The following is a 12,653-nucleotide window of genomic DNA, read 5'->3' as shown; positions in this document are numbered from 1 at the left end:
TTTCCATCTGCCCTTAAAACATTCATCTTTATGTTGAATTTTCAACATAATATTGTCTCTGTTTTGTTTTCCCTAAAGAAACTTTGTCTACTGAATCTTTGTAGCCGTTGCTGCTATTGAACTTGCACCTGGCTACAATAATGGCTTATTTTCCCTACCCAGTAACTCCTAATTTTTTTCTTCTCTTTGTGCACTTTGTCTCATGTGTTACACAGTGTTTTCCACATAGCCAGAATCCCACTGGTTTGGTTTCTGTTTACCTGATGTGGCCTGTGTTTTGGTTCTAGGCTTGCAGTCGAAGGGCTTACGTTGATCAGCACCAGCATTTGCACGTTGTTTTCTTGCCTGTAGCTTGAAATATCACACAGTGACCCTAGTGGTTTTCTTTTTGGCTATTTTGTCTGACTGTTGTCTGAGCTTGGTGTGGGAAATCATATCAAATCAGAACACAGTGGCCTGTTTTGACCTGCAGTGATATGTCTTCTCTTAAAATAGTTTTATTTTTTACTAACATCTACCAGATACCAGTATAGAACTCACTTGAGAAGAGAGTCAGTCTCTAGGTACGAGGTGAAAGTGAGCTCCAGTGAGTGGGAAGAAGCAACGGGCAATCGGCCTGCTGTTGTTCTAAGACCCTAACATGGGAAGTATTACGATGAAGCAGCTCATTTATTTCTCCCACGGCTCAAACTACTGAGGCAGTTTCAAGCCAGTTTTTAAAATATAGTGTTATATCCTTAATTTATTGTTTTATATAGAATGTTTAAGCGCCTTTTAAATGCTTAGCTTATAATTATCACTAATTACTTGTGTTTCAAAAGTTTACTTAAATTTCTCTGCACTGACTTATTTTTAAAACCAAGGAGACTACCCAGGATAAGGAGTGTTTATATCAGTGAAATGCAGAATTCTGTATTTAGAGGCATTCATTGTCTGTATTGGTAGTGGTGGATCCATCTGTATCAATAATATAGATGGAAATGTGTGTGAAGAACAAGGGTCTCCTTTTCCGCTAAGAGCTGCTGACCTGTAGAAGATACAACCAAGGATCAGATAAGATTTTCCTAGATCAGTAGGGAAGGGAATTAACTTTATGGAAGACTCATTGTGTTTCAGGCATTAGGCTAGACAATTTACAAATATAATTTCATTTGATGTAATTCTTACTACAGTTTTGTGAGGATGCCATTATTATCCCCATTTTCCAGTTGAGCAAACTGAAACACTTTAATTTACCAAGGTTATATTGTTGGAACTGGAATTCAATTCCTGTCTTTAAAACCTATGTTTATTATTTTATTGAAAAATATAATAAATACTGAAGGCAAGACTTAATTTAATATTCTACCTGGTAAAAAGAGAGAGAGAAAGGGGCTCAGAGAAGTAATAGTAGAGAGTGTCAGGAAGGGCGTGTGAAAAGAAAAGGAGGGAAAGACAGAAAGTTATCAAAAGAAGACAGAGAGGCTTATTAGGTTTGCACAAGGTGCTATTCACTTGGGCTGTAGGCTTCAGAAGTTTATTGCTAGTTATCTGCTGTCCTTTCCATTAATTGTTAGCTGACTAACCAGTATTTATAGCTTTTCTATTCTGACTCCTAAGCCTTTTAGATGTTTGACTTTGAATAGGTTGTTTAGACCATCTCACCAAAGCATACCATTTTCTGTGCTGTAATATCAGAGAACAGAGTAATAGGACCCACACTGCATGGCTTACTAAATCAGACAGGTCCTCTATTTTTTTTTTTTTTGGAGATGAGGTCTCACTGTGTTGCCCAGGACAGAGTGCAGTGGTGCAGTCATAGCTCACTGTAGCCTCGACCTGCCAGGCTCAAGTGATCCTCCTACCTCAACCTCTCGAAGTAGCTGGGACCACAGACTCACACCACCATTCCTGGCTAATTTTTGTGCCTTTTGTAGAGATGGGGTTTAGTCATGTTGTCCAGGCTGGTCTCAAACTCCTGGGCTCAAGTGGTCTGCTTACCTTGGCTTCCCAAAGTGGTGGGATTCCAGGCATGAGCCACTGTGCCTGGCCAGAGAGGAGTCCTTTACTTAGAGTCAAGCTGAAGAAGCGTTACAACCCCAAAGACTGTTATGTTGTGAAATTTAGGCTGCGTTTTAATAATACTGATGATGATAAGATGAAATAGTAATTTATTGATTACTGTATCTACTATATGTCCGTAAGATAGCAGGGTCTTTATATTCGGAATCTCATTTGATCCTCATAGTTTTTATTGGTTATTATTATCCTCATTTTACAGATATAGAAACTGAGGCTTCAGAGAGGCTGTGTAATCAAGAGTTTGTATGCCTTTCACCTGAGGAGGTTGAGGACAGTCCCAAGTTAGAAAAATAAATGTCTTTAGCATTATTTTTCCTTAATGTTTAGAATATTAATAAGTTACTCAGATAACCTATTGGAATTTCTTCATGGTAGGGGGAAGAGGCTAGTGTTGGTTTTTGGTTTTTGTTTTTGACACAGGGTCTCACTCTGTCACCCAGGCTAGAGTTTTATGGTGTGATCTCGGCTCACCACAGCTTCAACCTCCTGGGCTTCTACCTCAGCCTCCCAAGTAGCTGGGACTACAGGTGTGCACCACCACGCCCAACTAATTTTTCAAAATTTTTTTGTAGAGATGGGGTTTCTCCATGTTGCCCAGGCTGGTCTCAAACTCCTGAGCTCAAGTGGTCTTCTCACCTTAGCCTCCCAAAGTGCTGGGATTACAGGCATGAGCCACTGCACTTGGCCTGAGGCTAGAGTTTTTTATTATTAAATTATTCACTCAATAAGCAGTATGTTCTTATTATGGTCCACGTACTGTTCTGGGTAAACTGGATATAAGATGAACGTAGGCCTTCATACTCTTAGCCTATAATATGAGAACAAAACAAAACAATTATTATAATATATTGAGTTCTAAAAGAGCAATCTGGTGAAATGCTGTGTTGGAGCATAGGATTCCTTCCAGAGAGAAAATTTATGTTTTCATTAATTCCAAGGTGTATTGTAGAGGGCTACAAACTGCTTTGCCTTGGGTGGTTTAGAGACACTTGTGACCTAGGCTTGGTCAGGTTGCCAAGACTTGAGTCAAATGCTTAATGTGAAAAGCTTCAAGTATGAGAATAGTCTAGTTACCAACCTGTTTTAAAAAGTACTGTAGAATTATTATACATGTAGTATGATAAAATATGTATGCATACATATATTTTTAATATATATTTTAATTAATGAAGAAATCACCAGTATCTGGAGTTAGAAAGAGTTGGGTGTGCTTGTTTCTTCATCTCCAAAATGAAGGTAAAAGACTTATTTCTCGGCCGGACACAGTGGCTCACACCTGTAATCCCAGCACTTTGGGAGGCCGAGGTGGGCGGATCAAGAGGTCAGGAGATCGAGACCATCCTGGCTAACACGGTGAAACCCTGTCTCTTCTAAAAATACAAAAAATTAGCCAGGCGTGGTGGCGCGCCCCTGTAGTCCCAGCTACTTCGGAGGCTGAGGCAGGAGAACCGCTTGAACTCGGGAGGCAGAGGTTGCAGTGAGCCTGGGCCACAGAGCAAGATTCAGTCTCAAAAAAAAAAAAAATACTTATTTCTCTTTGCTCTGATGCTTTATTTAGGTCAGTACCTTGTATAGGAGTTGGGTAGTTGCCTTTTTGCAATAGCCTTTATTTCACAATGGTCCATTTCATGGAAGCCTTGCATATTTTTATTAATTTAAAATTTTACTCATTTCTGCTGGGTATGGTGGTTCACATCTGGAATTCCAGCACTTTGAGAGACTGAGGAGGGAGGATTGCTTGAGGCTGGGGGGATTACTTGAGGCCAGGAGTTTGAGACCAGCCTGGGTAATGTCACGAGGCCTTGTCTCTACAAAAAAATTAAAAAATATTATCCAGGCATGGTGGTGCACACGTGTACGGCGTGTGGTATAGCTACTCGGGAGGCTGAGGTAGGAGGATCACTTAGGCCCAGGATTTCGAGGTTGCAAATGAGCTATGATTGCGCCACTGTACTCCAACCTGGGCAACAGCATGAGACCTTGTCTCAAGAAAGAAAGAAAGAGAGAGAGAGAAGGAGAGAGGGAGTGAGGGAGGGAGGAAGAACGGGAGAGAGAGAGAGAGAGAAAGGGAGGGAGGGAGGAAAGAAGGAAGGAAGGAAAGAAGGAAAGAGGGAAAGAAATTCATTTCTAATTAATAAAGTAGATCTTTCATAGGATTAGTTTCCTGTGCTGTGAGACCTTTAAAAATTCATGACTGAGTGAGGTGGCTCGTGCCTATAATCTCAGCAGTTTTGGAGGCTGAAGTGGAAGGACTGCTTGAGCCCAGGAGTTCAAGACCAGCCTAGGCAACATAGGGAGACCCTGTCTCCACAGAAAAATAAAAAATTAGCTGAATGTGGTGGTACATGTCTATGGCGCCAGCTACTCGAGAGGCTGAGGTGGAAGGATCGTTTGAGCCCAGGAAGTCAAGGCTGCAATGAGCTGTGGTCACGCCACTGTACTCCAGCCTGTGTGACAGAGTGAGACCGTGTCTCAAAAATGTTTTAAAAATTAAATTCATGCTACTGTGTTTATCAATTATTACAACTCCCTTTGTATTCTTCCCCATATTTATAAAAGATTATAACCAGATAAATTATAAAATATGCATTCAAATTATAAAGTACACATTGTTGATCTGATTGCTCTGGAGAATACTCTTGGCACATAAGCAGAAGTTGGATCTGATATTAGGAGGACAGGTTGAGGTGAGTTTAATAGACATAGGACATTGTATTAACTCTTAGTTTTCTGTCTTAAAAACGAAGAGGAGGCTGGCATTTCTGGCCGTGTTTCTGGCCTCTGGCTTAGGGAGGTACTCTGCTTCTGATGGTAAGGAAGTAAGTGGTATCAGAACTAGCCTCCTCTCTATAGGAAGCTATAAAACTGGACAAAAGAAATGAAGCAATTGTGTCAGCCTGTAGACAATAGGCAGCATAAAATTTCAGTTCGTAAGAGAAGGAAAACTCGAGGTGAGCGCCACATTTGCTCAGTTTTCTGTCTGAGGACAGTTTCCCAGCCCTGTTCTGTGAGTGGAGTCTAAACAGGCTGTGATGATTTCCCCTGAGCTGAAGAGGCAGAGGTCAGAGTTTGGGCAGCTGAAGCAGTTGGAATCTGTGGGGTGGACCATCATAGCCTAGGGAATTGTTCAGCAAGAGGGTTTCAGAAGTCCGTAGGGGCATTCCTGTGAGGCTGAAGCTAAGGACTGGCCTATTATTTATACATGGGGTGAAACCACCTGAAGCTTACCATATAGAGAGCAGCTGGTACAGGATGAATAGAAAAGAGATACTAGAGGTCAAGTTTGTTGGGGTGAAAGCAATGCCAGGAACGCTGATGGTCCAGCCCTACCAGTAGAAAGATCTCATTAACACTTTGTTAACACCCCTGACGTCCAGCTGAGACCCCAGAAAGACCATGCCTTATGAATAAAGATCTTACCCAAGAGTAAGATCTACTGTAGACCCGCCCTAACAAGGCCTAAAGCCAACCCCCAGTAAGACAGATTTCGAAGTTTGGGTCCTATCAAGAGAGGTCAAAAATGCCATGGGCTTTCCTCAGATCCACACTCATGATGCATAAAATCAAGACCACACAAGTTCAGGGCCATCAGGTAGTCATTGAACTATCTGCTAAAATACAAATTGACACTCTTCATAGGAAGATAACAGTATTCATAGTTTTTATGTGTAATATCCACAGTGGCTAATGTTCAAAAAAAGTTAGTAAGACATGCAAAGAAACAGGAGAATATCCATATTCAAGAAGAAAAATCTATGGATAAGATGGCCTCAGTGTTGCACTTAGCAGACAAAGTAACTATTATGAATATATTTAAATAATTAAAGGAAAATACAGTAGTGAACAATGAGTAGTCTCAGCAGAGAAATGGAATCTATAAAAAAGAACCAAATGCAAATTCTAGACCTGAAAAGTGTAGTAACTGAAATGGAAGTTTCACTTAACAGCAGATTAGATAAAACGGAAGAAGCCCATGAGCTTGAAGAGAACACAATGGAAATTATCCAGCCTGAACCACAGAAAGAAAGATCGAGACCATCCTGGCCAACATGGTGAAACCCTGTCTCTACTAAAAATACAAAATTTAGCTGGGCCTGGTGGCACACGCCTGTAGTCCCAGCTGCTTGGGAGGCTGAGGCAGGAGAATCGCTTGAACCGGGGAGGCGGAGCTTGCAGTGAGCCGAGATCGCGCCACTGCACTCCAGCCTGGTGACAGAGCGAAACTCCATCTCAAAAAAAAAAAAAGACAATTGGGCAGGAAACAAATTAACATTTTATTTTTTGAAAATTAATTTCCCATACCTACTCATCTGAAGGAAAAAATAAATAAATAATGGCTGAAACCTTCCTAAGTTTGTTGAAAAACATTGACTTACAGATCCAAAACAGAGCCCCCTTATAGAGCCAACCCCAAGAAAGATAAATATTGGGGGAAGCAAACCTAGGTACGTCGTAGTTAGACTTCTGAAATCTAAAAATAAGGAGAGGCTGCTGCTGGTGCTGCTGATGAGCTCGTTTGGTATGGACCTGGTGCCTCTTTAGTGAAGCAGCAACTGATATCTCTGGTGTTCCCTGTGGCCCATGAAATGCCAAGAGAGGCGTCAACACTAAGAGCAACGATCATACTAATTTGAAGGTGGTGGGGCAGATTGGTTCTGTGGTGCAGTTTAAGATTAAGAGGCATACACCATTTAGTAAACTAATGAAAGCTTATTGTGAATGAGAGGGTCTGTCAGTGAGGCAGATCAGATTCCCATTTGACAGGTGGCCAATCCATGAAACAGGCACACCCGCACACCTGGAAGTGGAGGATGAAAGTACCATTGCCATGTTCCAGTAGCAAACAGGTGTCTACTACAAAGGAACCTGCTACTTTAGTCCAGAACTCCATTCTTACAGAGCAACAACACATTCTCAGTTAGAAAACTGCAATTTGGTTCCGCCACATCCTGACTGCGACAGTATAGTATTCTCTATTCTTTCATTCTCCCCCCCATTCCTATATTGCATGTAGAGTAAGTGGTGTATGTGCACACGCATATTGTACTTTTAAAAAAACAAAATGGCCAATGGTATGTTTGATTACCATCAAATGGATATGGAATGGGGAAAGATACCGGTTCTGTGAAAATACTCTTTCTCCCTTAGTGGCATGCTTATCTTTATATTCCAGTAAGTTAATTTCCTCTCACTATTTCAACAAAAAAGCCAACACGAAAAAGCCTTGCATACCTTGTTTGATTGGAGAATTTTAATGTTTTTATTTATCATCATAAAACCAAAGACAGTTTTAGAATTTTTTATATATAGGTGTTTCATATAGAGCAGTCTGTCTTTAAGGAGGGATAATTACTCTTAAAAATGAATCCTAGTTTTTCCTTCAAATCAAGCATCTTCTTCTTCTTTTTTTTTTTTTTTAGACAGAGTCTTGCTCTCTCGCCCATGCTGGAGTACAGTGGAGTGATTTTAGCTCACTACAACCTCCACCTCCTGGGTTCAAGCGATTCTCTGATTCTCCTACCTCAGCCTCCCGAGTAGCTGGGATTACAGGCACCCGCCATCATGCCCAGCTAATTTTTGTAGAGACGGGGTGTCACCATGTTGGCCAGGCTGGTCTCGAACTCCTGACCTCAGGTGATCCGCCCGCCTTGGCCTTCCAAAGTGCTGAGATTACAGGCGTGAGCCACCACACCTGGCGGCATCATCTTCTTTAAATAAACTTCTCGTTTAAAAAATAAACAGCGAGCTTGCAGTGAGCCAAGATTGCACCACTGCACTCCAGCCTGGGGGACAGAGCAAGACTCCCTCTCAAAAAAAAAATAAATAAATAAATAAATAAAATAAAATAGCCTGGCGTGGTGGTTTACACCTGTAATCCCAGCACTTCGGGAGGCTGAGGCAGGCAGGATCACCTGAGGTCAGGAGTTTGAGACCATGAAACCCCATATATACTAATAATAATACAAAAATTAGCTGGGCGTGATGGCACGCGCCTGTAATCCCAGCTACTTGGGAGGCTGAGGCCTGAGAATCGCTTGAACTCGGGAGACGGAGGTTGCAGTGAGCCAAGATCGTGCCACTGCATTCCAGTCTGGGTGACAGAGTGAAACTGTGTTTGAAAAAAAAGAAAAAAGAAAGAAAGAAAGAAGGAAAAATAGGCTCATGCCTGTAATCCCAACACTTTGGGAGGCCTGACTTAAGGTCAGGAGTTTGAAATCAGCCTGGCCAACTGGGCTGTACCGGAAAGATGAAGACCACTGGAAATGGTAAATGGTGGGCAAATATGACTCTCTTTCCTTCTTCTCATAACTTGCTTAAAAGACAACTAATTGTTTAAAGCAAAAATAATAACCCAGTAAAGTGAGATTTTGGACATATGTAGAGGTAAAAGATACGTCAACACTTGCGTAAGGGATGGGGGATGGGTAAATGTAATTTTACTGTACAAGGTTATATTTGTGAAAAAGGAAGTAAGTGGGAAACAAGAATGTTTTTTATAAAGTGAGAAGAGGAAAGGGTAAAGTAATAAATATGAAATGTCAGATTTGAAGAGGTATTATACTGACTCTAAAGAGACTCTGATAAGTTAAGGATGAGTATTGTTAGCTCTAGAACAACTACTTAAATAACACAACAAAAAGAGACAAACAGTCATACGCTGCATAGCAGCGTTTTGGTCAGTGACAGACCACATATACAAAAGTGGTTCCATAAGATTATAATATCATATTTTTACTGTAGCTTTTCTGTGTTTAGATATGTTTGATTGATTGATTGAGACAGAATCTCGCTCTGTAGCCCAGGCCAGAGTGCAGTGGCACGATCTTGGCTTACTGCAGCCTCTGCCCTCTGGGTTGAAGCAATTCTCATGCCTCAGCCTCCCGAGTAGCTGGGACTACAGGTGTGTGCCACCACACCCAGCTAATTTTTCTATTTTTAGTAGAGACAGGGTTTCGCCATGTTGGCCAGGCTGGTCTTGAACTTCTTACCTCAAATGATCTACCTGCCTCGGCCTCCCAAAGTGATGGCATTACAGGCGTCAGCCACTGCACCAGACCTAGATATGTTTTGATACACAAGTACCATTGTGTTACAATTGCCTACAGTATTTCAGTACAATCATATGTGTTTGTATAAGTTTATAGTTTATAGCCTAGAGCAATAGGCTATACCATCTAACCTAGGTGTGCAGTGGGCTATATTAGCTAGGTTTGTATAAATACACTCTATGATATTTGCACAACGATGAAATTGCCTAACAGCGCAGTTCTTAGAATATATCCCTGTCGTTAAGTGATGCGTGACTATATCTGAGAAGCTATCAGAAGAAATAAAATGGAATACTAAAAAATATTTAGTCAGTCCCGAAGAAGGAAAGAAATTTTGACACATGCTGCAGCATGGATGGACCTTGAAGGCATCATGTTAAATGTATAAGCCAGTAACAAAAGGACAAATACTGTAAGAGTCCACTAATATGAGGTTCCTAGAGTAGTCAATTCATAGAGACAGAAAGTAAAACATGGCTGCCAGAGGCTGGAACAGAGGGGAGCGGAGAGTTCAATGGGTTCAGAGTTTCAGTTTTATAAGATGAAAAGAGTTCTAGAGCTGTATGGTGGTAATGGATGTACAACAGTGTGAATGTACTTGATGCCACAGATGTGTAAACTTAAAATGGTAATTTTTTTTTTTTTTTTTTTGAGATGGAGTCTTGCTCTGTCACCCAGGCTGGAGTGCAATGGCGCAGTCTCGGCTCACTGCAAGCTCCACCTCCTGGGTTCATGCCATTCTCCTGCCTCAGCCTCCCGAGTAGCTGAGACTATAGGAGCCCTCCACCACATCTGGCTAATTTTTTGTATTTTTAGTTGAGATGGGGTTTCACCATGTTGGCCAGGATGGTCTCGATCTCCTGACCTTGTGATCCACCTGCCTTGGCCTCCCAAAGTGCTGGGATTACAGGCATAAGCCACTGTGCCTGGCCTAGTTTTTGTTTTTTTTGAGACAAGTCTCACTCTGTCACCCAGGTTGGAGTGCAGTGGCGCGATCCTGGCTCACTGCAACCTCTGCCTCCTGGGTTCAAGCAATTCTTTTGCCTCAGCCTCCCAAGTAGCTGGGACTACAGGCGTGCTCTACCATGCCTGACTAATTTTTTTTGGATGTTTAGTAGAGACAGGGTTTCACCATATTGGCCAGGCTGGTGTCAAAATCCTGACCTCAAGTGATCCACCTGCCTCAGCCTCCCGAAGTGTGAGGATTACAGGCGTGAGCCACTGCACCTAGCCTAAAATGGTAAATTTTATATTGCATATATCTTACCACAATAAAAATGTAAAACAAAAAAATGAGGCCGGGCGCAGTGGCTCATGCCTATAATCCCAGCACTTTGGGAGGCCAAGGCGGGCAGATCACCAGGTCAGAAGTTCGAGACCAGCCTGGCCAGCATGGTGAAACCCCATCTCTACTAAAAATACAAAAATTAGCCTGCCGGGCATGGTGGTGTGCACCTAACCTCAGGTGATCCGCTTGCCTTGGCCTCCCAAAGTGTTGGGATTACAGGTGTGAGCCACCATGCTTGGCCAGCTCAGGGATTTTTATGGAGGATTCGTTATGTATGCAGGATTGACTAAATCATTGGTCATTGGTGATAAACTCAACTTTTAGCCCTCCAAACACATTGTTGGTTCCCCTCGTAACCAGCCCTCATCACGAGGGACTGTCCAGGAACCCACCAAGAGTCACCTCATTAGAACAAAAAATGCTCCTACCACCCAGGAAATCCCAAGGGATTTAGGAGCCCTATCTCAGGAACTAGGAGCAGAAACCAAATATATATTTCTTATTATATAACAATATCACACAATATATAAAACTCAATTGTGTTTCTATATACTGGAAGCACACAAATAGAAAATAAGATTAAACAACATTATTTGCAATAGCATCAAAAAAATAAGATACTTAGAAATAAATCTAAACATATGCAGGACCTCTACACTGAAAACTATAAAAATACTGCTGAGAGGAATTAAAGATCTAAAGAGATTAAATAAAGACATCTAAATAAGGAGAGATTTATGATGCCTATGTATTGGAACACTTAATATTGTTAAAACAGCCCCCATTTTTTTTTTTTTTTTTGAGACAGAGTCTGGCTCTGTCATCCAGGCTGGAGTACAGTGGCAGGATCACAGCTTATTGCAGCCTCAACCTCCCCAGCTTAAGCGATCCTCCTGCCTCAGCCTCCTAAGTATCTGGGACTACAGGCATGCCCAGCCAAATTTTTTACAAAAATTTTTATAAAGACAGGGTTTTACATTGTTGCCTAGGCTGGTCTTGAATTCCTGTTGTCAAACAGTCCTCCCACCTTGGCCTCCCAAAGTGTTGAGATTACAGGTGTGAGCCACCTTGCCAGACCTGTTTTTAATTTTTATGTTTTATTTTTGTAGAGATGAGGTTTTGAGTTGTTGCCCAGGTTGGTCTTGAACTCCTGGCCTTAAGTGAAGATCCTCATTTTTTCAAGATTGAGCTATAGATTCATGCAATCCTAATTAAAATTTCAGCAGGCTTAAAAAAATCAATAGCTGATTCTAAAATTTATATGAAAACATAAAGAATCTAGACTTTGGAAAGTAGAAGTTAGAGAGCTTACACTACTTCACTTCAAGTCTTAGTGTGGTAATCAGGACAATACAGTACTGGTGAAAGATGAGTAGACAGAATAGGGTCCAGAAATAGACCATGCATATGTAGTCAATTGAATTTTGATAAAAGTAATAACATAATTCAGTGGGATAGGGAGTCTTTTCAACATACTATGGTGCAATAACTAGATATCTATATAGAAAAATAAGGAATCACAATTCCTACCTCACACCATATACAAAAATCAATTTTAAGTGGATCATAGACCTAAGCGTAAAATTTATAGAAAAAGAGAAAATATTCCTGCTGTTGTGGTAGCACAAAAAGCATTAACCGTAAAAGAAATATTTATCAATTGTATCCATTGAGATTCTTTCTGCTCTTCAAATTGTTCCATCAAGTAAATAAAAAGCCACATGCTGGGAAAAATATTGGCAAGATACATTGGGCAAAGGACTTGGATCCAGAGATATAAGGAACTCTTACAACTGAATAAGAAGGCAAACAACCTAGTTAAGGAGTTGACAAAGTACTTTTGGGAGACCAAGGTGGGAGGGTCACTTGAGCCCAGGAGTTCAAGATCAGCCTGGACAACACAGTGACACCCCATCTTAAACAAACAAACAAAAAAACGAACAACAACAAAAAGAAACTGACAAAGGACTTGAACAGATATTTCATACAAAAAAAATTACAAATGACTGATAAGCACCTTGCTATGGTTTGAATGTTCTTGTCCCTTCCAAAAATTCATGTGTTAGAAACTCAATCCCCAGTGCAACAGTGTTGGGAGATGGGACCGTTTGGGAAGTGATTGGGTCATGAGTGCTCTGCCCTCATAAATGAATGAATGCCATTATAAAAAGGGCTTGACAGAGAGAGTTTGGTCCCTTTTTGCCAATTCTGCCTTCTGCCATATGAGGACACAGTGTTTTTCCCTTCCTGTGGAT

General features: G+C 41.2%; 1 protein-coding gene across 20 annotated transcripts in view; it reads left to right on the top strand.

Annotated features, from left to right (window-relative positions):
- ST3GAL3 (ST3 beta-galactoside alpha-2,3-sialyltransferase 3) overlaps positions 1-12,653 on the top strand; it is a 228,089-nt gene that overhangs the window by 28,539 nt on the left and 186,897 nt on the right. The gene's annotated exons all lie outside the window — the stretch shown is intronic.

The sequence above is a fragment of the Pongo pygmaeus genome, chromosome 1 (genome assembly GCF_028885625.2).
Source record: "Pongo pygmaeus isolate AG05252 chromosome 1, NHGRI_mPonPyg2-v2.0_pri, whole genome shotgun sequence".
NCBI lineage: Eukaryota > Metazoa > Chordata > Mammalia > Primates > Hominidae > Pongo > Pongo pygmaeus.
Note: the sequence above shows the minus strand (reverse complement) of the source record. Positions and strands in the feature narration are given on the sequence as shown.